Consider the following 27,736-nt stretch of genomic DNA (forward strand, 5'->3'; position numbering starts at 1 on the left):
ACTTAACGCTTCCTCTGTTCTGCTATCCTGGTTTCCCAATATGGACAACTTCCTTTACTGTACTCATGATTCAGGAGAATATTCTATTATGAAGCAGTCTGGGTTTGATTTCAAACTCCTACTTCAGGGTAGTAATTGAATAATTAAGAAATGTAAAAATCTCATTGAGGGCTGGCAAGAAGCCACAGGCACAGTTCAATGAACAATTTGCAAAGATACATCAGTTACCCAGTTCTAGGAATAGGCACAATTACGTTTTCTGGCTTAACGATTTCCTTATTTGGAACTCATACAACAAAAAAATACGATCGTACTGTTGTGATCCCTTAGTCTGGATCTTTTATTCTGAAATGATTCTGATATTCAAGAAAATTCACAGCTAGTAGCTCTCAAATATGCACCTCCAGCTTGGAGCGTTCTCCTCACCTCCATACCCACCTATCCGCTATGACCTGTTTATGTGCCAGGATGGCCCAGAGGTACCCCACACGGACACGACCATTTCCCCTCGCTCCAAATCCACATTCCCTGTCTCCTCGATGTCACCACCATCTGTCACTTACCCAAGCCGGAGACATCAGAATACATCCCACCTCCTCCTCTCCCTCTGCCTCCAAGGCCAGTCCTGCCTCCTCAGTGGTCCCAAGAAGCCACTCCAATCTCCCCCTGCCCTAGCCTGGTCACCTCTTTCCTGGACGTAGCGACAGGTTCTCCAGCCTTTCCCATCACAATTCCATCCTCCACACTGGTACCCAAGGTGCCCTTTTAAAGCAGACCTGGCTGGGCTGCCCACCTACTACAGCTCTCTGTGCTTCCCGAGAGCCTCCGAGATGAAGTCGTACTCCTTACTCGGGCACGCGAGGCCCTCCTCCTTTCCTGTCACTGTCCTAGACATACTGTGCCAAGGTCTTGACCGCTGCCCAGCCTGGATGCAGAGACTCATGCTTGCTGGACGCCTGGCTCCTTTCTACACGCAGCGCCTCCTCTGCACCTGCAGCTCATCTCGCTTTCCCTGATCAGGGGCCAGGCGTAACCCTTTCCACCCGTGTGTCCATTCCAGTGACAGAACCCATGTAATCGGGAGGAACAAACCTAACTCCGTGTTAGATCTGTTTCCTTCACTTTAGCCTTTGTATTCTGTTGCTTTTGCTATAAGTTAATCACTAAAGGGATGTTGCCTAACAGCTTAAAGTGCACCGAATGGCCCAGCTCCGGGGACCCTGCCTCCCATTTAATGAGTGTTAAGCTAAAATACCTTTGTTTACCTCACAGGAGACCTCCTGACCAGACCCACCTGTGAATGGCTGCAGGAATAAAAAAAGTTAACACATCCCATCCGGAGTCTGGCTGGAACCAGGACTGTACCCACCTCTCCCCTTTCAGTATAAAAGAAGCTGAATTCTAATTCAGGGAAGATGGTTCTATGGGACACTAGTTCACCATCTTTCTCAGTCTGCTGGCTTTCTGAATAAAGCCGCTATTCCTTGCCCCAACAATTTGTCTCTCGACTTACTGGCCTGGCGTGTGGCGAACAGTATGAGCTTGGACTTGGTAACACCCTGAGCGCGGCGTACATGGCCAATAAATACTGCCCGACTGGTTAAGAGATCTGGGAAACGAAGAGCCATGTCTCATGGTACTGAGCTCAAGACCAAGGCCATTTTCTACTCGTTTCTTTATTAAATGGCCTCATCCCCAGGGCTCCTGCATCCAAGGATGCCATCAGTCACCAAGCTGGGCCATCCTGGTATCTTCATACCTGCTTTCCTCGGCCTCTGAGGCTTTCCCCTGGCCCTGGCTGCCCAGCACAAGCCCGTCCCGCTTTCAAGACCAGCTCAGATGTTCCTTTGGCCATGTCCCACTCCTGTCCTTGGACCTCCTTCTTCGTTGCTCTCTTCAAGCTGCCCTGCATTTGTGTATACGCCGATCCCTCTCACTATTTTGTCAGCTCATCCAAGGCAAGGACCACCTCTTAGTTGACTCTGTTTCTATAGGCACGTATTAGGCGTTTGGGAAAGGTTTCACTAAAAAGTTGAGTTGGGAAAGTTTGCCTTTAATAGCAAGGCAGGCTGCAAATACAGTATCAAGGTCATGATGCTTTATACCCTATAAGTTTGTTTAAATGGGAAAGAGATTCGACAGAGAAACAGCATCCTTGACGGCCTTGCCAAAATGGTCTTTTCCTTGTACAGGTCCAAGGAACCAGCCTCTAAGAAAGAGAACCCCTTTGGTGAATAAAAAGTCCTGTAAGTTCTGTTTGTGGCTCCTTTTGAGTGGATCTCAAAGCAAGGACAGGCAGAGGGCAGAACCAGCGCAGCTTGAAGGAAAACCTCTGTGGATGGTTCCGGGGAAACAAACGCTCCCTCCTACAAAGGGGAGGGACCTGATTCCTTGGGAGAAGCACATGTTCCTGGGGGTGGGGGTAGGGGTGGGGATGGGGGGGTGGATGCAATTTTCCTTCAGCTAAACTGGTTTTATCATCACCTCCTTGAATTTAAGACAGTCAATAAAAGTCAGGTGGTTACTCTTCAGATGAAATAAGATGTTTTCCACGTTAAGGTTATAGGAAGAAAGATGAGAAAAAAAAGCAGCACTGTTACTAGAAATTAGCTCTTAAATTACCAGATAAGTGGCAATCACTGACTTTATAAGCACTCATTAAGCTTTTGTTACAGGAAAGAGTTGGAAGTGTACAGTTTGCATACACTCGATGACAAAGGAAGCAGCTGAGAACCCTCCAATCAACAGAACTGCCCCACTTTAATGATCTCATTTGCTTTTTATGCCGTACGTGAAGGAGACTGTAATTTTTATACCCCTGTCCCAGATGGTGAAACTGAGGCACAGCAGGGTGAAGCACCACTTCGCCCTGGATGAACTGGAATCACACATCGATCATCTGTCCAGGGCTTTTCCCATGTTGCTGCCCTGTGATTCTGAAACACATCATGATTCACATGGGGTGGGGGGGGTTTATAAAATCCAAAGGATTTTGAACAGTTTTTAAAAATTATAATAGTAATCCATGCTCTTCGGAGGCGTTTTGAGAAATGTATAAAAGAATCAGAATCATTTGTAATCCCACAACTCTGGGCTAAACACTACTAATGTTTTGATTCTCATCTCTATTTATAAAAGTTAGCCTCACATCACAGAGAGTTAAAATCCTTACACTTTTCATCACAAGTGTCTTCCCATGGTATGTTCGCATGAGTGTAATTTCTCACGGACATGTAATAACCCATATTATACCTGAACCACAATTTAATCAGCCACCCCTCTCAGTCAGATACTGAGTGTCCACATGGCTTGTCTTGGACTAAACGGTGTGGTGACAGGTCCCCTAAACCATGCGCTCCCTCTCAGAAACATAACATGTTACGGCTGGAAGCAGCCTTGGAGATCATTCTGTCCAGCGATGTCACCTTCTTTCCCTCATTGCGGTCTAATGTACATAACGTCAAATTCACCATTTTAACCGTTTTAAAGCAGATGATTCACCACGTTGTGGAACCACCATCCCTCTCAAGTGCCAGCACCTTTTCACAGTGATTATCATTTTAGAGAGGAAATGAATCCCAGGTAGGTAGGACTTGGGCACCAGTGGGTCATCTGAGGGGCAGATGGTCCAGGGTGGTGGCCTTAGCTGGGGCTGCCTGATGATGCGGCCCCCACCCACTCCGGGGGACCTCTCAGGCTGGGAAGGTTTCCTGGATGGCACGTCAGAGGCTGTCTCCCTCCAGTGTCCACAGCCTGTATCCCATCTCACCCCGAGAGCCGCACGGGGTGAGTCTGTTTTCTCTGCTCCGTGACAGCCGCGCACATTTCTTTCAAGGGTTGATGCGCTGATTGGATGACGACTGTTCCCCTTCCTTCCTGAATCCCAATTAACAACCTCAAGATGAAAAGGGCCTTCAAAGCCACAGATGTTTTCCTGGACTCAAAACCACAAATGCAGGGGGAAGTGGTTTTACTCAGCCAGAAGAAGGCAGTAAAGATATCGCTGATCTATACGAGGAAATAAAACAACGAGAAATGGTATTTTGCTCAGGATAATTCCAATGATCACACTGAGATCTAAGTTAGCACAAATATTGTAAAGTCCCATTTTTATTTAATAGCATTTTAATGGAAAAGTCAGGCTTATGAAATAGAAGTGACTGGTAAAGGAAACATAAATCAAACTTACTAGCCCTTCAGGGTAATGTTTTAAAAATTGAATTTGGTGTATCCTTGATTCATTAAAATAGGGGAAAGATTTCTGGAATGCTATATCTATTATTGTTTCCCAAGTAAAATGGAATTTTATTTTTGAAATTGATTAAATTTAAACATTAAAAAAATTTAAATTAAATTTAAATTATCATTTAAAATTTAGTAAAACGCTCGCAAAAAACCACCTGCTGTTCTGCCTGGAAAGCCTGCTGTTAAAAATCACGACTGTTTATTGGGGACCTACTGTATATCAAGCAGCTTATTACCTATATATATATATATCTCACTGGTTTCTTGTAACAATTCTACGAGGTAGGTGGAAACTAGTCCCATTTTATAAATTAGGAAACTGAGGCCCAGAAAACCTCAATACTTGCACAATATCACAAATCAATAGTAGAATCAGAATTTATACTCAGGACTGTCTCACTACACACCCTAGGCTTAGTTCACTATATAGTTCTTGTGCAATTTTGATTTAAATCAAACTGAAGACTTTTCTTCTGATGTATCAACTATATAATCTCAGAAATTAGCAAAAGAGGAAGGTCGATAAAAAGCAAGGTCCAGTTTCAGAGGCAGTGCTTGGATTCTCTCAGAGAAATAGTTCCCATTTTTAGTTAAGCATCCCTTCAGGAATGTATTCATTCAGGAAGCACTTCCCAAGGACTTGCCTGTCCCGGGGTCCTCGGCTACACAGGTGAGATGGACACAGTCCTCGCTACCCAGAAGCACATGACCCAGTGGGGGAAGACTAGACCTGCCCACAAACAATGACGGAGCCATGTCGGGGTAGCCAGGTGAGCATCCGGAGGCGGGACCCAGAGCATACATATGGAAGGAGGTCAGTTTGCTGGGTCATATGAAGGGGAACAGGTGGGAATTTGACCAGAAAGCTGGTGTGGGTCTGGGTCTTACAGGATCTTGATTGTCAGAAAAGGATGCTTGGATTTGGCAGAGAAGGAAATGAGAAGGCTGTGGTGGATTTGGGGGAGGGGGCAGCAAAATCAGCAGCTCAGTGAAGATGGATGAGCCCGGCAGCAGTGGGTGTTCTGCATGGAGGGGGAGCTGGGTGATGTCAGGAAGCTATTGGAACTCTCGAGGTCAAGGACTTGGAAAGGGTGGTCCCGGGACCAGCAGCATCAGCATCCCCTGAGAACTTGATAGAAGTGTACGTCCTTGGCCCCACCCCAGACCGATGGCCTGAGAAGCTCTGTTTTAGCAAGATCTGCAGGTGATTCTGATGCAGGCTGAGATCTAAGAATCTCTGGTCTCCGTGAAAGAAAATGGATTTAGCACCTGCTTGACCATGGGGGACAGAGCGGGAGAGAAGGCCCTGGATCATGTTCCCGGGCAATCTCGTGGTTTGGCAGGAAAGCCTGCTGGGCAGTGGGGCCACCCTGGCGAAGGGAGGTAAGTAGGCTCCTTTCCCCATCGTTTAGCCAAGACATGTCCCCCCAGCCCCTTGGGGGTTTCAAATGCACACTGGCATTCCTAAAGACACTGCCAGCCATGCCCCAGAGAAGTCCCTTAAATCAGCCCAGCAGCTAATTTAAAGAGCTGGAGGATGAAATCACTAAAACTAAACATAACTACCACGCAGCCCAGCTCTGTCATTTGGTAAATCTCCTCCTCCATCACAGAGGCCCCATTTGCTTGACGGCAGTTCTGTGCTATTTGCAGAGAAGGCGATAGACGGGGGAGGCACGTGTTTCCAAACTGGTGAGGAGAGGGACTCAGTGAGAGATCCGTCTGATGTTCTGGTTCCGAGAAGACTTAGACCCAGACCCACGCTGGGACTCCTCCCACCTGCTCCCGTTCGTGCAGCTCCCTGCTCCCGTGAATGCTCGCCGGGCCACTTCCACCTCCCACGGTGACTTCTCTCCACAGCACAGTGTACCATCATCCACAAAACACAACGGTCATGCTACTGGCAGCACCTACTATGTGCCAGCAACTGCAACCTTAAAACAATTAGCTTGATAAAAATCCCAACAAGCAGGTGTTATTATTATTCCCATTTTACTGATGAGGAAACCAAGACACAATGATGCAAACTAATAGGTTGGAGATCCAGGATAGAGACCCAGGGAGGCAGGCGCCAGCATCCTTGTTTTAACCACTGCTCTATGCACGGGGACTGAGCAGGCATGGGGATCTGAGAGTCAGGTGGGTTACCTGTCACATCTCATTTGACCCTGGCAATGACCCTTCTGAGTTAGGCGGAAGAAGTGGCCCCATTTTGCTGATGAGAAAACTGAGCTTCAGAGAGGTGGCCCACTTTCCAAACGTCACTCAGCTATTAAATGACTGGGTGAGGATTTGAACAGGGATCAGCTTGAGTTCAAAGCCCAGGCCCTTTCCGCTCCATCCTGTCACAACTCAATGTGCTCGTGAAACTTCTCAGAACTCGTTTTCTCCTCTCTTGTTTACAAGAAAGAGAGGTCTCTTACTCATGGGCTGGTGTGGGGCTTACCAGGGAGAGAGGCTGCGAGGGCACTTAGTCTAAGCCCAGCACAAAACTGTTGCATTGTTTAGGATCAAAGGGAGCCTGTCTCTAGAGCATCCAGATAATTCTGCTTAGGGGGGTTGTAACCGACCTCATTGTGACAACCTGGGAGCTGCCAGCACTTATCTGTTCAGGGCTATTCCTTTCTGATTGCTCAACAAATCAACCCCTTGTTTACAGTTACGGGCTCACGTGAATCACTGACGCACTGTTATTGCATGTGTGAACCAGCGAAGGCCCCAACAGCCACTAGGTCTCGGTCCCTGCTTGGTCCCTAGGTGCGTTCCCGGAGCCGCCAGGCTGGGGGTGCTGCAGGAGCATCCTCCTGCTAGGCCAGGCAGCGAATTAACAACAGGACAAACTAAGGACTTGGTCTAATGCCCCAACCCCCACAGACCCACAATGCAGGCTGCTTCAGGGCTGGAAGTGCCCGAGGGGTCATCGGGCCCAGCCCTCTCATTTTCCGGATGAAGGAACTGACAGCTCATTTTACAAAGGCCTCCCAATCCGATTCTTTTCCAACTGGGCTCTCTCTGCTCTGCCCCTCTGCACAGAGCAGGCGTCCTCGCCCTTCTGCCTCTCGCTCTCTTCGCCTTCCGGCACAGGCAGTTAGAGTCAGCAAAACACATACTGTCACTCGGGTGGGGAGGGTTGCAGCCAGGCAGCAACCCCCATGGGGCACCGGCCTGGGCATTTTCTCTTGGGTGTGGGCTCTGGGGGCAGATCGAGGCACCGCTGGAATCCCAGCTCTACATTCTCAAGCTGGGTGACCTCAGGCAAGTCATAGAACCTCAAAGCTTCAGCATCCTCTTATCCCTCTTACAGTGGGAATAGTAGTGGTACCTAACAATGTTACCTAACCTCTAGGACTGATGTAATTACAGAGAAATGGATGCACGGTGCTTGGCGCAGTGCCCTAATACCTGTTAGCCACTTCGACTATCATCGCCAACATCTTTATGTCCCACATGCTGTCGTCTCGAGAGGCTCACTGTCCAGTCACCAGCCTCAGTGGGGTTGATCAGCACACACCTCCGGGAACTCAGGAGAACACAGCATTTCTTTAACCATTTCTGACAGTCTGCCCCACCCCCACCCATGCAACTAGACACTGGACTGTCCGCCTGCTCCTCTGACTGCCGGCGGGCCGACTGGGGAATCTCACCACAGGCTACCCTGGGTCAGGATGCACCTACCTCTCGTCCAGACCTACATAAGTCCCCTAAATAAGGGAGCCCCATTTTCTCGGGCCTCACTGGAGAGCTGCCCCTTCTCTGATACGCTGGCTGCCTAGCAGGACTCCTGATGTCACAGAATCACGCACAGAGCGGGAGAGATTTGCTGCTCCCCATATAAAGCAAAAGTAAAACTGAGGGGTAGGAGGGGCACTAGCGGTGCCTCTGTCTTGTTTTCTTTTTCAAATCTATTGGGAAGTCGAGGCAAAGTCAGTTGCTTGAGGGCCAGCATCAAGTGAATAGTAAAGACGGGCCCAGTTCCCCTGACTTCCTGTTCAGAACCTTTAAAAAAAGAGAAAGAAAGTAGAAAAATGACACCATTATGGAGCTAAAAACACCGGAGTGACCATAATTCTGATTCTGAATGAGAAGCTTCGGAAGGGCCGGCCAGGCTGGCAGGCGCCGAGGAGAAATCTTTTTGCCCAAAGGGCTGCCGAGTCCCTCTTTAAACCCACTCAGTAGCTGGCCGCTGTCCTTCCGCGGATGGCTGGGCTCATGTTCAGCTTTCCACTGGACCCCAGGAGAACGTTTTTCAAATGACAAGCCCTTCCTGCACAGGCTGCGTGCGGCGCCCGGGACAGGGCTTCACTCTCGGGGCCCCACAGGTTGGGTCGCTGCCTGCTTTGCCTGTCTCGTTGTCCGCGTCCCATATCCCTCCCTCTTTTTGTAAGTGCTCTTTCCCAGATTATCCACTTTATCTCCAAATTATCAAATCCGGGATTCTGTATCACTGTTTCCAAAATGCTTTCCACAGCTTTCAGTCAGCGTCACCCGTGCCTCCCAGGCTTCGTGCATCAGCGCCATCATCACCACCGTTCATTTTTATTCAGGGTGGTTATCGTCACACTCACACCTAAATGGTTACCCGTGCAGCTGTCTGTCTCATGCTTGTTTCCCCCACTGGACCGAAAGCCCAGGAGGGCGACACCTCTCTTGCTTGCTGATGACTCCAGCCCCTACACAGTTCCTGGCACACTGCAGGTGCTCAAAAGAACGGGCACAGAATACAGTCACTGTTTCAGTGGGTTCTCACCATCCTGTTAGTTTAGACACAATGGTTGACTCCAGTTTCCATCAGAGGATGCTCAAGCTTTGAGAGGTTAAATCAGCTGCTTAAGTGATGAGGCTGGGACTGGAACCCGGTGGCCTGACTCCAGAGATCACATCTTTAACCCTGACACTGCCACACCCCTCCACCTCTGGTTGCCGGAATGAATTTTTTCCCCTCTTTTTCTCTCTGTTACTGGGAAGATCCTGTCTACACTTGGGCAGAACAAAGATTTCCTCATGGTGACAGCAAGGGTCTGTCTGTGTGACGGTGGTAATCAGCGGTTGTATCAGCTTCTGTTTTACCACCTCCAACATTAGTGGGGAAGGCCAACTCAAGCTTTTGTTGTAAGCTCTGTTAATGAAGGGATCCTTTTAATTACACACTCAGAGCCTATCTGCCACACAAAGCATTTTAACGCTTAAACACTGCTCTGCACTAAAGTATAGGGCTGCGTGGATCCAGACAATAAGTGGGGAAACGTGTGTGTGGAAGTCATCCATTGCCTAGACTGTAATTCTTCCTGGCATTCAATTTCATCCCAACCTAGCTCCTTTTCTATGGTAACCCTCGTTCCCTTTAGTATCCTGGGCACCCAATGAACCCTTATTCAGGGGGGTTCAGTAGGGATATCCCTGGTCAAGGATCCTCCTGCCTTCAGACTTCAGATGAAATCTGCTAGCTTTGTGAATTTCACTTGTCACTGATTTGCAGGGCGGCAGCTGCCAACCTCTGCTGCACGGGCATTGAACGCAGAACCATTTTCATGCGACCGTCCCAGGGGCTCGTGGCATTGGCATCCTGCTTTGTAAGGTGACTCTGTGTGTGTCATTCTGTATGGGATTTTCACTGACGTGACTGAGGACTCATGGGGTTGATCCCACTGGCCTCTCTCAGGCTGGGCTGCCCCAACTTCAAATTTGCGGTTGGTCAAGGAAAGAGAGTGACTCTTGTGGCGCCTCCTCTGGGCAGGAACTCACCCGTGCACTGATTATCATGCTTAAGTCTCACCTTAAGGTATGAGATACTAACATACACTCGGGAGCCAGAAGGCTTGTGTTGGAATCCTGGCCCTGTCCCTAATGAGCTGGTGACTTCAGGGAAGTGTCTTAACCTGATTGTGCCTTGGTGTCTTTATCTGTATAATGGGGATGATAATTCTACCCACATCCCAGCACTGCTGTGACCATTAAATGGGCTAATATATGCAGAGCATTTAGAACCACACCCAGCATGCTGTGAAAACTCAAGAAGTGGTAGGTGTTGATGTCCATCAGACGAAGCTGAGCTCAGGTAAAATAAAGTACATACTCAACCTTCTACCTGGGATCGCTTGCTGTCCTGGGTCTGTCTGACTGTCAAGACTGTTCTTTCCAGGCTTCCAGTGAGGCTGGGCAGCGCCAGGGGATTCTCTGCTGGCCCTCCACTAGGAGTCGGTCATCACTAGGAGACGCCGGGTGGAGTGTGACCTGGTGACAGTCACTCTGTGCTGATGTCCTCCTGGCCTCAGTGTGAGCAGCTGGCCCCTGCTTTTACTGCTTTGAACAACTGCTCCCATAAGGGTTGCCATAACTCCTTGATCCTTCTGGAATTCAGCTTCTTCCCAGCATCCGATGCGGTTAGTCGCTCTTTCTGAAGCTCTCGTTCTGTGCCCCTGCTTTCTCCTGGTGTTTTTCCATTCTCTGCTTTTCTTCCTCAGGACCCTTCATGGCAGACGGCCCACTAAGCCTTTGTCCTTGACCTGCCTCCTGCCCTACACAGTGCCCCACACAGTCCTCCGGGCGATCTTAGTTACACGTGGAGATGCTCCAAGGTCCCCTGGTGCCCAGGAGTGGATGCAGGCCTGGTGCCTGGATGCCCAGGTCCTGTTCACCGCGTCTCACCAACAGCCAGGCCCAAATCCTGCTCATCCCACAAAGACCACTTCAAATGCCAGCCAGTTCCTAGCCTTCCCTGATCCCTCCTACCCAGAATCCGCTCTTCTGGTTTTCTCCCGGCACTTCATCTGCACCTCTCTTGTGAAATTCCTCCTCTTCTGAACTTACATTATGGTGACTAAAGTCTGTGGCTTCTTTCCCCCAGAGACTGTGAATTTGCCAAAAATAGAATCTGCTTTTGTTCCCCTGACGGGACTCTGCATCTAATAGGCGATGTCGAAAAAAGACACGGTGAAAAATGACTGTGCAAGAAAAGCATTCTTCCAGACAAATAACATAAAGAATTTAGTATAATTTTGCCTGAAGGCAAGAAAACAGGCAGGGTGATCTCCGGGTGTCATTTTCAGCCTAAGGTTCTATATAAAGCCATTTTTAGGGTAATAATACAACAATAATAATTTATGATAATAAGAATAATAGTCATCCTGGTTCTATTCACAGAGATGATGCCCTATCGCTCAGCCTCTGTTTCTGTTCTGTAAAATGGACAATAAAATCTCACTCCCAGGGGTGTGGAGAGATTCAACAGGAGGACATAAAGCCAGAGGCTAGCATCCCAGCTGGAGTTTAGTTGCAAAAGCAATGGTAACCGTTATCACTCATTCGACATGTATTTACCAAACACCCCTCTCAAAAATCAGGGACATTGGGTCAGCTCAAGCCCAATCTCCTCCAAGAAGACTTAACTGCCTCCTCCAGCCCATAATATTCTTTTCCTCCAAGAACTTTGGTCCTGACAAAATTAGATTTTAAAAGATGTGGCTAATAAATTAGGCATGCATATTAGTTGGTAATCAGGTCCAGAGAGGAAGTCTAACTTCTTTCTTTATGCAATTTAAATTCCCCTAACATAGAGTTGTTGTCAAAATCCATTAAAGTATTTAATTTCTCTTGTCATTGCCTAATTCCCCAAGCAGGCAGCCAGACAGTTTGCAGTGGTGTTTCTCACAGAAGTACTAAATGTTTAGTTATCATGGTACATTTTTTTAGACGATGTCTCCCTGGTGGCTCTAGAGACTCGGAAGAGATGGCATAAGTTCAAGTACAAGGTTAAGGCAGGGCGGCCGGGTGGCAAGAGCTGCGGGGATTATGTATCCAGCCGGCCTGGCTTTGAGCTCCAACGCTGCCACTTGCCAGCTGAATGACCTTGGGGTAGGTGCTTAACCTCTCTGAGCATCAGTTTCCTCATTTGCAAAGGGTGATAACAGAATCGATGCATAAAGAAGCTGGTGGCATGCCAGACATACCATGGGTCCTTGATACAAAACAGTTTAAAAATCCCAGCGATTTAGAGATGTACACACAGGTCTAGAGGCCACGGTGCTCACTCACCACCCACTCACCACCGCTCCCTGTGGGGCAGCGTGCTTATCATGTCACGATGGCCAGAACCACTGTGTCCTGAAGCTTTCTCCTTGCATAGTGGGCTCTCCAAACACCCATTCAAATAAATTAATCTCCCCACTTGACCGCTTCACCTGGTGGGAGTGAGAGGTTTCCATGCCAACGGGAATGCGGTGGGGAACCCCTGCCCCAAGAAAGAAAAAAGAGAGTCACATAGTTTCTCTACTAACGAGCCAGCGCGAGCTGGAGTCAGAGCTGGCCTCTTCCTTGGTTGTCATGGTAACGTTGACTGACCTCTCGGGAGGGCAGGGGGGACATGTGGGCGGCGGTGGCCAAGGGATGAGGGCGGCAAAGCAGAAGCGTTCCACGAGGTTGATGAGAGGAGTGCTTTGCCTGCTTTTACAAAAAACAAATCCGTTGGCAAAAGTACACCCCTCACCAGGGCATGGAGAAATTCCAGTTTTTATTATACGGTTCCTCTGGGGATGATGAATAGATTTAGAGTCACCCTCGAGGCCAGTTCAAACCCAGTGAACAGAGCAGTTATTACCTCCTCAGCCGCGACGCAGAGGTGGGAAGGGCAGCCCTTGTGCCTCTCTGGTCGTGCTCAGCATCTGGGGAGGTGAGGCTAAGCTGATACCTGCAGCCCCTTGCTATGGTTCTGTGCACAATTTCCCATCCAGGAACTAATGCAACCTGAACATCATCCCTGGGAGGAAAAAGAAGCGTGCCCATTTTACAGGCAAGAAGATTGAGTGCTGTATCCATGAACCAAGGAGTGTGAATACTTAACTTTCATTTTCTTTTTTCTCATTCGCCCTCTGCACCCCTACCCCGCCATAAGGCTTAAGCTGTGACAGCACCTGAACTTGCCAAACAGGTTCAATTCTTTCCCTCACTCTTAAGCTCCATGCAGCTTTTTAAAGTCACCTTCTAAGTCCAACACCTGCCAATCACATCTACTCAGATGTCCCCCTTGTATCCAAGCTCAGTACAGTTTGATTCCCCGCTCCCACCAACAACATGCTTCCTGCTGTTTCCATGTCGTTACTGGCGCCTTTATCCTCCCTGTGGGCCAAGCTCAAAGCCCTGAAATCAGCTTCGGCTTCCCCCTCTCCCTCACCCTGGTTTCAGGGGACCTGGAGAGAAGCCCCTCCACTGCCCCTCTTCCATTAGAGGCTCCGATTCGAATATTCCGGGGGGCCCCACAGGCGACACTCTCTCACGGTGTGGCCTTGGGGAAACAACCAGGTAATAGCTGGAGGTCAGTAGTGGGCTGAATACTGGCCCTGAAAGCCTGGAATCTGTCAGTGTGGCCTTATTTGGAAAAGGGTCTTTGCAGATATAATCAAGTTAAGGATCTTGAGATTATCCTGTATTTAGAGTGGGCCCTAAATCTAGTGCCAGGCATCCTTAGAAGAAAAAGGTGGGGGTGGGGGGTTGGCAGGGGGATTTGACACAGACACGCGCAGAGAAGTGGCCATGTGAAGACGAAGGCAGAGATTGGAATGATGCTGCCACAAACCAAGAAACGCCTGGAGCGACCAGAATCTGGAAAGAATGAGAAAGGATTCTCTTCTGGAGCCTTAGGAAGGAGCCTGGCCCTGCTGGAATCTTGACTTTGGACTTCCAGTCTCCAGGACTGTGAGAAAGTAAGTATCTGTTGTTTGAAACCACTGCATTTGCGGTAACTTATTATGGAAGCCCTGGGAAACCCAGACAAGGTCTCAGTTTCTGCATCTCTGAAATGGGTGACCTTAGAGCTTTACTGCGAGATGACATAACTGAAGGCAACTGGAATAGTGCCAGGTACACAGTAGGTCCTCAGTAAATGTTAGTTGGACCAAATTAACTACTCTGAGTCATTATTTTGGAAACTTCTTCCCGGGGCACACCTGGCTGACTGCCTCTGTCTACAGTATCAGGCTTGTAAAATGTTTAACTTCAGAACCCAAGAGCCAGGACGAAGAGCCACGGGGAGGCTCTCTTCTGGCCCAGGTACAGGGGATGGACGAGAAGCCAGCAGGGATGTCTGTGTCCTTGCGAGGCTGGTAACCAAGTGCTGGCCCATCTCCAGCTCTGATGAGGCTGTCATGGTGGGTTTCACAAAACATCTGTTTCAGAAACAAGCCTGTTGTTTCAGGCAAGCTTGAGAGATAATAGTATGTTTTCCCTATACACAGCTGTGACATGTTCACTGAAGCTGAATATTTCTAAATGTGACCAATTTCTTAAATGGCAGAAGCCCATTAAACTCTTCAAGAACATAGATGGCGTGGAGCAGAGGGGCCCGGGAGGTGTCCTCTGTTTCTCCAGACCTGAAGCAGTACTTGCTCTGGCTTGTGGGGAAATAGTTGGGGGTAGACAGGGGTAGAGAGTAGCAGGCTCTCAGAAACTGGTCCCGCTAAAGTTTGCGCTTAATTCTGCAAGGAAGTCAGGTCCCTGGGCTTCATGCATATGGATGGCAGCTGCGGCTGAATGATAACCTACGATTTATCTTCCCTACGTTAATCGACTTCTGTTGGCTACTGAGAATTTGACTAGGAAATGCTATGCCGGTGCACATACCAATGATTCCCGGGCCCCGAACACAGCTTTGCTGGATTTGACTCAATTCTGGCCTGAGATAAGAAAGCCCGGGTGCAGCGTCCCATGTGAAATGAGCAGACCGTGCCTTGGCCTGACGGAGACAGGAGCAGAGGGCAGACCAGCAGTGCGGGAACTGCTGGGATGCTCTCCCTGCAGCCTTGCAGGGGAAGGGCAACGAAGGCCGATGAAGCCGACTCCTCAAGGTCCTTCCTAAGGGTGGACACACAAGTTGTCCACAGCCATGCCAGCTCCCGATCGGCTCGGAGCTTCCTCGGCTGTGCAGTCTCTGTTCCTAATCCTTGCAGACTTGGCTTCCAGTCCCTACTCCAGTTCTCTGCATCCCGGGCTCTACTTGGCCCCAGCATCCTTCCATCCTCACCAGCCTGCTGCTGGGGTTCCAGCATCCATGAGGTCAGGTCCATCCTGGCTGACTGCTAAGCTCCCAAGTCCAGGTCTGTCTAGCACAGAAGGCAGTGATTCTGGTCCAAAGCTCCCTGAATGTGCTGCAGGCAGCTCCCAGAGAGCGCCATCAGGGCAACGGAATCAATGCATTTAGAAAGGAAATAGCTTCAAGTTACTGAGACTGGCAAGATCAACGTCCTCATTCTGAATGTTGATGATAGACTGAGCTCTGGAGACCAGAAGTGAATTGCCTAAGGCTTCCTGGTACTTGCGTTTGTGGGATCAGGAAGAACCCAGGTTTCCTGGGTGCAGTTTGCTGTGACAGTATCCTTGGCTCTTCCTCTGGCCGATATCAGCTCTTTGTAGCCAGGGCCCCTGGCTGACTCATTGCTGGCTCTCCAGCAACAGCCTGGGGCCAGGCCCAGAGCAGGGGCTCAGTAACTGGTACCTAGACTTGGCTGAATAGGTCTCCTTCATAAAACGAATCAGACACTGACATAGTAGTGAAGCCAACACAAAGGTATAATTTCAGGGTTCTGTGAACACCTTAACTATGTGCTATAAAACGGTCCGGAAGTAGAGAAGGATGTTAAATTGACACATCATGTCACTGCGTTCATTTTTTCCCTTGCATAACTACGATCTGGTGTTTACACGGTAACAGCTGCTGCTGTTCAGACACTTCGGTGCCAGGCCCTGCCCTGGGGGCCTCGAACACAGGTGTGATTTAGTGCTGCCCTCATCCCAGCCTGGTACGAACTCGCAGCCCCTCTTTCTAGGTAGAAACTGAGGCTCAGGCAGGCTAAGTGGTTTGCCCAAGGTCACACAGCTCACAAGTGCTGGAGCACGGATTCTAGTCTCTGCTGTTTTACCAAAGTCAGGATGTTCTGACATAAGAATAGTAATCATAGGTGATGAGATGTAATGAGAGTTCACTCTCTGCCAGGTCTGTGATGTGTATGAACTCATCCAGTCTTCACAACACTACGAAATATTGTCTCCACCTTATTTAAGAGGAAAAACAGGCCCAGGGACGCCAAGTACCTTTCCCAGGTGATCCCAGCCAGTCTAGACAATGGGGAACAGGTAGAGACTGAGAGCTCAGAATAAGTGGCAAGGGTGTGAGAGGGCCCTTGGAGATGGGCTGGACTTGCTTGTTGTCTGATTTGGGGTAAAACGCTCTAAAATAATTTTTTAAACATTTTCATAAAATTGACATAAGATAAAACTCACCTCTTTATTTCTCGGGGTACAGTTCAGTGCTTTAGGAATGTTAAGACTGTGGTGTCACCATCAACACCATCCACCTCTGGAACTTTTTCATCTTCCCAACCTGAAACTCTGCACCCATTAAACCACAACTCCCGACTCCCCCAGCCCCTGGCACCCACCAGTCCACTTTCTGTCTCTGTGAATCTGACTACTCTAGGTACCTCATGTAAGTGAAATCATACAGTATCTGTCCTTTAGTATCTGGCTTATTTCACTTAGCACAATGTCCTCCAGATTCATCAGTGCTGTAGCTTGAGTCAGAACTTCCTTCCTGGAGGGGAGGGTACAGCTTAGTGGTAAAGCGCATGCGTAGCACACATGAGGTCCTGGGTTCAATTCCCAGTACCTCCATTTAAAAAAAAAAGAAAAAAAAGGAAAAGAAGAATTTCCTTCCTTTTAAAGGCTGAAGAATATCCCACTGTGTGTACAGACCACATGTCTATCCATTCGTCCATCAGTGGATCCCTGGGTGGCTTCTGCCTTTTGGCTGTTGTGAACAGTGCTGCTATGAACACAGGTGGACGAGGGCAACTTACTTTGAGGCTCATGGTCGTCCACCCCAAATCTGAGCCTCGAGCTTTGTCCCTAACTCAGAGGAGAGATTCACCACCTGCCCAGAGAGACGAGCCCTCCATCTCCGTGTCCCTCGTCACCTCGGTTCCCCCGCTCTGCCCTTCCCCATTGCCGTGCCCCATAATCCAAGCTGCCATCACCTGTCACCTCATCGGTGGGTCGCCTGAACTCTAACAGCCTCTTCTCCAGTCTCCTTGCTTCCAGCCTCCCCTTCCAAACCATCCTCCACGTCACAGCCAAACTGCAGATCTGACCGCAGTGTCCCGAGGTCCTAAGCCTTGAGTCTCTCTCGAACTTCCTCCAAGTGCTGTGGCAGTGGCCCTTCTCAGGTGGGCCTTCCCCAACCACTCTGCTCACAGCTGTAACCCATGCTCCCCTAGTGCCCCCGAGGCCCTTCCTTGCTTCCTTCTCCTCCACAGCATTTATCACCACTTATGAGAGTAGAGATTTTACTCATTCATTTGGTTCACTGTCCACCTCCTGCCCTCTCACCCCACCCAACCCAATAAAGAACGTCAGCTTCTCAAAGGCAGGGATTTTTGATGGTTTGCTCACTACTGACTCCTCAGTCCTAGCACACAGTAGGCACTGAATGAACATGGCTGAGTGTGTGAATGTGAGAATGACCGGCCCCTCAATGCCTGCAGGATGTATCTAGACTCAATCTAGACTCTCTGGTCTGGCCAAGTCCATTCATGTTCTGCCTCTGGATCCCTCTCCAGCCCCATGTCCTACCACATTCCCATGTAAACTCTAGCCAGACTGCACTGCTTGCCACGTCCTCCTGCTGTCTGCTAGCCCCAGGACCTTTGCACATGCATTGCCTCTGCTTGGAATGCCATTCTCCCCACCCCACCCCACCCCATCCTTCTACTGGTGGGGGGTGCCCCCACCATGCTTCATAACACCCAATTTCTACCTCTTTTGAGGCCCTTGTTCACACTGTACTATCACCATTTACTTGTCTGTAGCTGTTTCTAAATGGCCATCCCCATGCTGATGGTATCACCTTGCCTTCTCTGGGTTTCCCCATGCTGTGTCCTGAGCACATGGTAGATACACAGAAAACGCCTTGTGGGGTAAGGCGGCCAACCTCTTGAGTCTTAGCTGCTTCACCTATGAAACCAGGCAAGGCCACTCCTGCAGGTGCCAGAGGATTAGAGATCACGCCCTGTACTGGAACACGTGCCTCGGTGCCTGGCACGCAGCGGGCGTTTGACACCTAGCACCTCAGTCTCAGCGCCCTGATGTGACGGAGGGATGGCAAGGACTCATGCAGGGTCTACTGTTTCCATCGGAGCCCCCAGCTGAAGTCCTGCCATCATTAGTCACCGCTGGGGGCCACACTGAGAAGCGTCGGCCCCGGAGAGAATTCCTGTCCTCTCCTGTCTTACTCGTCACATTCTGGCAGCTTGCCCATGGAACAGAGAAAAGCTCTAAGCCCCCTTTCTTCTCCAAACCAGCTGCATTTATAATCAGCATGGCATGGAAGTGAGAACTTTCAGGGACCTCCGGCACCAACTGTGCCCATCTCTCATTTGACACCTGAGGACACAGGTTCGGAGAGGTAGACTGACGTGCTCACGATCACACCGCTAGTTCAGGATTTCACTTTCTCTTTCTTTAGTGCAGAATTTTATTTCTCTCTGGTTGAACCTATTGGACCCTGAGGAATTTGATAGCTGAGTCACAAATTCTCACTTGGCCCAAATCCTGATCATTCTCATTACTCTACTAGTAACTGAAGGGAGAGGGAAACACATTTTTAACTTTCATAATATTCCACGTAGCAGCATCAAGTCAGTTTCAGATGCTTTAGATGCTGGGAAATCTCTCACCGAGGCCTCCTCTGCTACCCAAGCAGAAGAAATAGACTCTTGATCCTCTCACTCTTCCTGTCCCCCTAGATAAATGACCTGCCATCAACAGAGGGATGGCAACATCCTGCCATAGGCACTGAGGCTCTTCTTTATGAGCCCTTCCACGGAGAGTTCTGTGAACAGCTCTGCCTGCTCCCCCTCGTCACGGGCACAGGAGCTCCATGCCCAGCCCATTTGCATGGAGGGAGGCGGCTGCGGCGACAGTGTGGATCCTGGAGCTCAGGGTGGTGGCAAGAAGGACCAGGGAGACCCAGTTGGAAGTGAACCCAGAACTCCCTTTCCTTGTGAGTCATCAGCCACCACCAACAGTCTAATTCACCACCTCTGGTCCCAGAGGAAATCATTACTCCTAATTATTATTATTAGGCATAATGACTAATTAGTAAAAATAGCTACCATTTACGGGGTGTCGGCTTGTGCCTGGTACTTAACGCACATTCTTTCTTTTTTTCCTATTTCACACTTCTTAATTTATTTTCTATTTTTCTAGTTATAAAGTCAATATATGTTCATGGAAAAAGAACTTCAAGATACTGAAAAGCAGAAAAGGGGGAAAAAACTCAGCCTTTGTTTCACCACCCGCATATAGCCAGCCACTGCTAACATGTTGGTGTTTCTTTTCCAGGATGTCTGTCTGTCTGTCTGTCTGTCCATCTCCAAGTGCGTGTGCATGTGTGCCTGTGTGTGTGGTATGTAAGATTTAACACAGCTGTAATCATACTTTTACAGAAAATTACTTTTAACTCTCACAATGTGCCTATGAGTTGGGTACTATTATCTCCACTTTACAGATGAGGAACCTGAGACTCAGAGAGGCTAAGTAATTTGTCCAAAGTCACACAGCAGATAAATGGCAAGAGAAGGGTGCTGGTCAAGTCTATCTGTTGTCAAAACCTGTCTTTCCCCCACTCTGCCGTGTTGCTTCTCACTCATTTAAGGAAGAATCAGGGGTAGTTTTGATTTCATCTCTCCTATTACCCCATTCCTCGGCCCGTGCCCGCTGGACCACTCACTACTGAGAGATGTAGCGACAGATATCAGGGACTCGGGTTATTCCAGCTGTGTCCACTTAGCTGGCCGGTACCTGACTACAGAAAGCTTCGAAAGCTGAAGCTTCAATGAAGACATTCTGTCAGAAACCGGAGGGAATCTGTGTTTCCTGTCCATAGAGATATCTGGAAAGCTGAAATCAGAAAGCATAATGAACTAGTTTTTGCAAGCTGTTTTGCATAAGACCAATACAAGTAACTTATACAGAGCAGCTGCCAGAGGGCCCAGGAGGCGTCCTCTGGCCCAGCCTGCAAACATCCGTGGGGAGGGAACAGGATGGACCTGGACTCCATGTTTTCTCAAAAGGGTTTGAACAAAATGGTAGGTACTAAGCATCTTAAAGTTGGCGCCAAGCAGGTAACCATGTGGTGCCTCCTATGTGCTGGTGCAGGGGATCTAAGATAAATAAGACAGTGTCGCTGCCTGCCTGGAGCTCACACCTCTGGTGTAGAGAGAGTTCCTTACGGTGTATTAAGTGCTAAGACGCAGACACAGAAACCTTTTTTGTTCCAAAAACCTTAAGGGCAGATTCCTAAAATTTCTAAGATGGGAGAATTCATGGTGACAAATGAAAGTTAGGGGGACCAAGGGCAAGGACAAGTTGATTCAAGGCCTTTACGAAAGTCCTCTGTTCATCGAATAACAATAGAACTTATGTTTATCTTACGGGTCTTAAATTTAGGAACTAGAAGTTGTCATATTCTGTCATACTCTGCTCCCCAGACATTTTTCAGAATCATTCTCCCTTGCAGTTTGAACAAGATGTCTGGAATCTGTTTTACTTTGCTGCAAAGCAATGTTCACAGTGAGCCTTATTTCTCTGTGTGTGCGTGTTTGTGAACGAATGTGTTCCCCCAGCTAAAGATTCGGTAATCTCTACCCGAATAACAAGGAGCTGTTGAATCCTACCTTCTGGATCCTACCAGAGTCACAGGATGCTGTGAATGTGAAATGCTCGGAATGGCCCTACCTTCCGTTAGATGCTCAGATACAGAGGAATTTCCCAACATGCCTGCCCTACACCCGAGTTCCTTGCTAGCTCTGGGGGGCTTTGGCCCCACCTCCTAACTCCAGGCCAAGGAACCCACCCCACCAGCCCCCTTCACCCAGGCACCCTCTCCTCTTGACACACATGGGAGGCATGTCCAAGGCCCCCCGCACGGTCCCTCAGCTCCCTTATCTCCATCACAGCTGGAGTGGCCACCGTTCCTTCCTCCTCTTCTTCCCTCTTCACTTCCCAACGCCCGGGCCCTCTTTTTCTAATGACTCCCTACAAAAGGGACTCACACTTCTCATATGTGGGAATAGAAATGTTCGAGGTTGCACAGAAAGGTATGCGGAAGGAAATCTGCAGGGAGGGAGCCGGGAGGGCCTGCAAGGGTTACTGCCCAGACTCCAGGCCAGCAGCAGCACGAGGCCCTTCCTCTGCCTGTCAAAAGAGGAAGAGACACCCGAGCTGGGTTCAAAACCCAACTCTGCCACTTAGATGCTGTGTGACTTCAGGCAAGTCACTCAGCCCTTCTGATTCTCTGTTTTCTCACCCTTAAAACACTAGCTCCCTTGCAAGGTGGTTGTGAAGATCAGTGATATTTTATATAAATATATACATATAATATATATGAGATTATATATATATTATTTTTATAAAATGTTATAAAACATTCACTTTGTACCACACACACAGACACACCCTAGGTATAAACAGTGGCTAGCTTAGGGCCGTCACCACCTTCGCTGGGCTGGCCGTGTCTACACTTCCTCAATCTGCCACGAAGAACAGATGCCACAGTGTAATTGAAAGGATTAGGTAAATGGAAAGTATTTAAAGAGAGTACTGAGGTATAGTCTTTCTTCTGTGCTTTGAATAGACTGATATACGCTCCATCATTTTACAATGAGGAGTTTGCAGGTTTTTCCAGCACAACTCAGGGATCCCAAATCCAACGCGGGTAAAATACACAGGCCGACTTAACTGCACACACTACGTCTGAAAATGAAACACGAATTGCTGAATTCCCACATTCATAGCAGCACTTTCTTTGGAAACATTTTCTCTTTGGAGGAGATACTAACCTCTAAGAATATTTCCAAATTTTATAATGATCAGCAAAGGGACACTACAACTGCTCGGTTCTTATACATTATTACGCGTCTGATAAACTGCTCAGCTAGAGACACCAGCCAGCCCCTGGCAGCTGGAGTCCCACGGAGTCCCGAGATGCCACCAGCCAGCTCAGACCTGTCCAGCCTTGAGCCAGGCCTGGCCGAACAGGTGGAACCTCAGTCACCTGAGCCCAGCGCTGTTCTTTCTGCTGTCAGCCTGGAATCCTCACGCTGGAGCAGAACCTCCGCTGCTGGCAGCTACCAGCCCCGTCCTCGTGGGAGGCGCTCAGCTCCCCACAAGTGGGCTTCTGCATCAGCGCCTGCTCGGTACTTTAGGAGTTTCCCACTAGGAGGTTGCACTGACCGTTATCCCTGCCCATCTAACTGGACCCCCTTGAAGAGGTCAAGTCCTTGCCTGCTTCTTCCACCAGGGCAGCAGGTACCATTCTCCTTATTCCTTCGTGCTGTCCGGGTCCAGCTGCAAATGACCCGAGCTCACGAAACCTGGAGGTCACTATGCCTGCTTGCTAGCGCCTGGCCTCTGATGTGGTCCAGGTTGTGGGGGTTCTCATATTGCTGGTTTTAGTATTGTAGGATCATCTACCTTTGTAAAAGACCTGAAAAAATGTCAAAATATGTAGGTAAGAGAACAAAATTCTCATAATCACACCTTCCAGGAATGATCACTTTTAATATTTTGGTCAATTCCTTTCCATCTTTTCCTATGGATATAATTTTTTCACAGAGTTGAAATCATACTACATACACAGTTTTGTAGCCTGCTTTTACATTTAACATTTTATTGCAAGCATTTTGCCATATCACCAAAATTATTTATAGATACCTTGAATGGCTGTCCTTCAAAGCCAATGGATATTTAGATTGTTCGATTTTTCACTACTTGGGAGAACATATTTACACAATAAATTCTGCTCATAATTTTGGATTTCATCTCTGGGGTAAAGTCCCAGACGTGAAATTTCTGAGTCTGCTGGGATTAACATTTTTAAGGCCCTTGATATATAACCTGGCTTTAGTCTGTGACCTTGTAAGTTGCTAAGGAATAAATTCATAGTCGCCAACTCAAAGTTTTTTTTAAATCTATAATCTTTTCTTTGCCCTGAAGTCAACTACTGAGATCACAGTAAAATAGGGTGACATATCTTTCTATTAATTTCAACACAAATATGGGCTTAAAAATATTTCACATAGGAGTATGTGAAACTAGAAGTAATGAGATTAAGCAATATTTTCAAGTGACCCACAGTCATCTTCCCAATAATAGGAAATAGTCTTTGAGATTTGTATCTCTAATTAATTTTTAGATTCTTCTTCTCAAAGCTATGAATCTGGGTCTGAGTCAGCACCCTAAACAACCAGAATTGGAAACACTGAACTCTAGTTTTGAGTTTCTTGTGTAGAATGTGAACTTGGGATGTCAGCTGCTCCACTTATGTAATAATTTTTTGTTTTTAATATTTGTCTTCCCCATGAACCCTTCCTGATTCCTCCAGACAGAATTACTCAGCCTTCCTCCCCTAGCTCATAGCCAGTGTCTCATTTAACACTTACTTTGGTCTTTTTGCATTTGAGTTACTTGTCAAGTCACCCACTAGTCTGGGAGCTCCAGAAAGGCAAAACCTGGTGTGGTTCCCAAGACTCAGCATAGAGATAAACTCATAACAGACACACAGAAACAGGATGAGGATTGATTTTTAACTTTCCAGGGAGCACATGGACTGTGGCTTGTTAGGATCTGGTGTACAGGACAGATCCAAAAGGGAAACCAGAAGAAGTTCAACACCAGCACAGAGGCTGTCCTCAGAGTAATGGTCACAAGAGGAGAGTAGTTCTTCTAAGATGCCCGTGGTTCCAAAATGAAAGCAAAACCACTCATTATTTTACAGATTTTTATGGAGTACCTTCCAATTAGTAGAATTGTGCTAGGGGATGAAATCCAGAGACGAATAGGAGGTTCTTTCTGCCTTCCCAGAGCTCATGGAGAAACAACAACAAATGGGAGTTTCAGGGATCTTACTACAAGGTTTTCTATAGGTGAGGGAAAACACACGTGCAAAACCAGGGTGGGACAGGAGATAGTCTGGTCTTCCATTCATCAGAGACCACCGCCTTTAGTCAGTTACCTACAGATCATTCAAGATTCGTTTGAGCAGTCGCCACGAGTCAGCCCCTGACACTCATTTCCATTTGGTAGTAACTTTCCAAGGATAAGGAAGATCTTTGAAATCTGCTAAATCTGACTGCAAAATTCCCTAGGGATTCTCTCACATACGTGGGTTTGCCATGAAGAATTTATTACATCTAACCAAATGGATGTTTTAAAATATGTTCTACATAATTGGGATAAAATGTCTAGGACCTAGGGATAAAGGGTCATTAAGAAGAAGCACAGAATGATGGAAAGTTTGGGGGTAAGACAGCCAGGGATGCAATCCCCATTCTGTCGATTCTTAACCCTATGACATTGATAAGTTATTTAAACTTTCTGAGGTCCAGCGTTCTCATCTGGAGATTAGGGATAATGAGGCCTACCTCTGGAAGAAAGCGGGAGAAGAAGAGGAAGAACAAAGAAAGGGGCTGTCTACGCGGGTTGGATACGGATGCCTGGCACCCAAGCATAGGGCGTGTGGACTGCATAAGAGGAAGGAGGATAAACCTTCTTCTGGTCGCTGGAGAATGAGGGGAGAGACCAGGCATCACATGACTCAGATTCCAGTCCCAGATTCATCCCAAACCAGCATGAGTCCCAGGGAATTCCACTCCCCTCTAACCTCAGTTTTTCCATCTGTAAAATCTGCACGCTGGCATAGATGACCTTATGGCTCCTCCCAGATCTGACATTTTATCAGACCCTTTGTTTCTCTCTTCTCAAGGGCGTGAGGCAGGGGATGGTGACTGAGTTAACAGCAGTGCCGACACAGACACACATCGTGACGCCACTCACCCGGGCTTTCAAGGGTCCAGGTTAGAAACTGCCAGCCTGGCTCACCGAGCAGAATAATTAGTACTTGGGAAAGATCCTGCCACATGCTGGTGTTTCCTGAGCAAAGGACAGAGCTCCATCTCACATTTGGAGGGGATGTGCTGGGAATTCAGAAAATATTGTAGAAACTAGTAAAGTCATTCTTCACTTCAATGGTGGTTTTCTCCGCGTATCTTTACATTTGTTTGTTCATCTAGTCACAGATTTCTTCAACTAGTTGGAGCAGCTCTTATGAGGACCAGACAGGCAGACGTGTTACTTGTCCCCCAGGAGCTGGAGTTCCAGGCCTCTCTCCTTGGCTGGTAGATGACCGTCTCCTCCCTGTGTCCTCAGATCATCTTCTCTGAGTGTGTGTGTGCCTCCACATTTCCTCTCCTTATAAGGCCACCCATCATATTGGCTTAGGGCCCACCCTAATGACCTCATGTTAGCTTGATTACCCCTGCAAAGCCCCATGGCCAAACAAGGCTGTATTTTGAGTTATGTGGGTGAGGATTTCAACACGCAAGTTTGGGGGCAACCCAGAGCAGGCAGTCAATTTGTTCATTCATTTGTTTGCTTTCTTGTTCATTCATTCTTCCATCCCTACTCACATGCCTGAGCACTGAGCTGGGTTCTAGATACGAAGCTGAACAAGGCAGTCCTAGCCACGCAGGACCTCACCTTGGGTAGAGGCGTGCCACCCACACAGACAGACCACTCAGCGCGGCCTCAGTGGGAATCAAGAGGTGGGCACAGGTACCGTGGGGCACTCTGCTCGCCTGGGAGTTCAGGGCACGTTTCCAAGGCTTTCAGGAGGTAGCTGAGAGACGAAAGACCTGAGAAGAGCCCTCGAGGTAGCAGGTAGGAGAGAGAAAAGCCTGGATTCCACCCAAAGGAAGCTGCATGTGTAAACAATCGGGAGCGTGGGAGGAAAGGGCCCAATTCTGGGACTCAAGCTGTAACCGAGTGGGATAAGGGGCCTTCCCAGGACAGACCGCTCGCCATGTCCTTTGCTGTAGCTCCTCTCTGAAGGACCCAGGTGGTGGTAACTCATGCACACTTCCTGAGTTTTTCAGATGCTAAAAACCACCACCAAATGGAAGAAATTAACTACCTGATAACCATGAGCACATAGCCCCCCAGGCCTTCTGGTGCTTAAGGACTGATCACCATCAACCAATCAGAGAACTGTGAACAGCTGATCACAGACCCTGGGCTGTCTTCCTCAGCTGGCCTTTAAAAATGCTCAGCTGAAACCCTTGCGGGGGTGGTGGCGGTTTGGGGCATGAGCTAAGCATTTTCCTCGCTCGGCCCAGCAAGAAACCTTTCTCTGCTCCAAACTCCAGTACTTTTTGGCCTCTCTGTGCATCGGGCACGTGGATTTGCATGCAATAACAAAGTGATGGGGACGGAGCCTAAGGCAGGCAAAAGAGCAGGGAGAGGGGAGACTGATCGCAACAATTACAGCGAGAACACCCAGGCGGCAGAGAAATCTCGGGGTCAGAACGCAGGCACTCCGTCCCCTCCTCTACTTGAGAACCAGGAGGCAAGTGAGAAGCCCGCTGAGGGGCCAAAATCAAGATCTCAGAGTTCACACCCTGACGTTCCCGTCTGTAAGTGGAAGGAGGGCCTCTGGGGCCACACCGATATATACGCTTACTTTGCCCACACTTCTATCAAATGCAGCGATCTGATTTTCAGACCAACCCCCCCCCCGGGTAGGGTACAGCCAGCAAATGAGAAGGAAGGAGACTGGACGCCACCCCACACAATCTGGAGCACGGGAAGTGACAGCTGCCAGCCTGAAAGCAGAGGAGGAGGTAGAAAAACTCTCCAGAGTGGATGCGACACTCTCCAGGCTCTCTGGGGGCACCAGTGCATGACAGAACAATCTAAAACCAGTCTGCAGAGTCATCATTCCAATTAAAAAGTCAGATTCACTGAAATGGACTTTGGAAGTCAAGATTCGCAATAAACCAGAAAGGGCTTGGTGCTTAAACGATGAAACACAAGACCAATCAGAAAACGAAGGAACCCAAGGCCCATTCCCCCAGGGGCTCCCACCACCCAGGTCTCACCGGATGGACAAGGGCCAGCTTGGGCCTAACGGTCAGGGCTTCTAGAGTTTTCTGTTGGAAGTGAATTCAGAAATCACTTAGGCCAAATCTTCATTTTAGGTCTCAGAAAATGAGGCCCAGGCCGGGGAAGGGACTTGGCCAGAAAGCAGCAGAGGCAGAGTTGGAACAGGCTTCTCTTGACCCTGTCTCCTGGGGAAGCCCTGGGATGAGGCAGTTTGGGGCATCTCTGCAGAATTAGAACCAGGGGTGGTTCCAAATGACAGCGGTGTTCAGGGGTGGTGGAGAAGGGAAAGGGGACACGTTAGGCCCTGGGTTCGGGAGGACCGCTAGACACGCCAACAATCTTTTCTGGGTCTCCACGCTCCGGGTTCCACCCATTACCTCACTGGATCCTCAAAGCAATGCTGGAAGGTAAACAGGGCAGAAATCATTACTCAACTTACAGACAAGGAAACGGAGGCCCCAGGGGGAGGACCAGTCGGTCCCCACAACACAGTGTCGAGCGCAGAACTAGG

The 27,736-nt window shown here is 48.6% G+C and overlaps 1 protein-coding gene across 5 annotated transcripts in view; it reads right to left on the reverse strand.

Moving 5' to 3' along the window:
- The window catches only part of TTLL11 (tubulin tyrosine ligase like 11), a 244,973-nt gene that overhangs the window by 60,625 nt on the left and 156,612 nt on the right, over positions 1-27,736 (reverse strand). The gene's annotated exons all lie outside the window — the stretch shown is intronic.

The sequence above is a fragment of the Camelus ferus genome, chromosome 4 (genome assembly GCF_009834535.1).
Source record: "Camelus ferus isolate YT-003-E chromosome 4, BCGSAC_Cfer_1.0, whole genome shotgun sequence".
NCBI lineage: Eukaryota > Metazoa > Chordata > Mammalia > Artiodactyla > Camelidae > Camelus > Camelus ferus.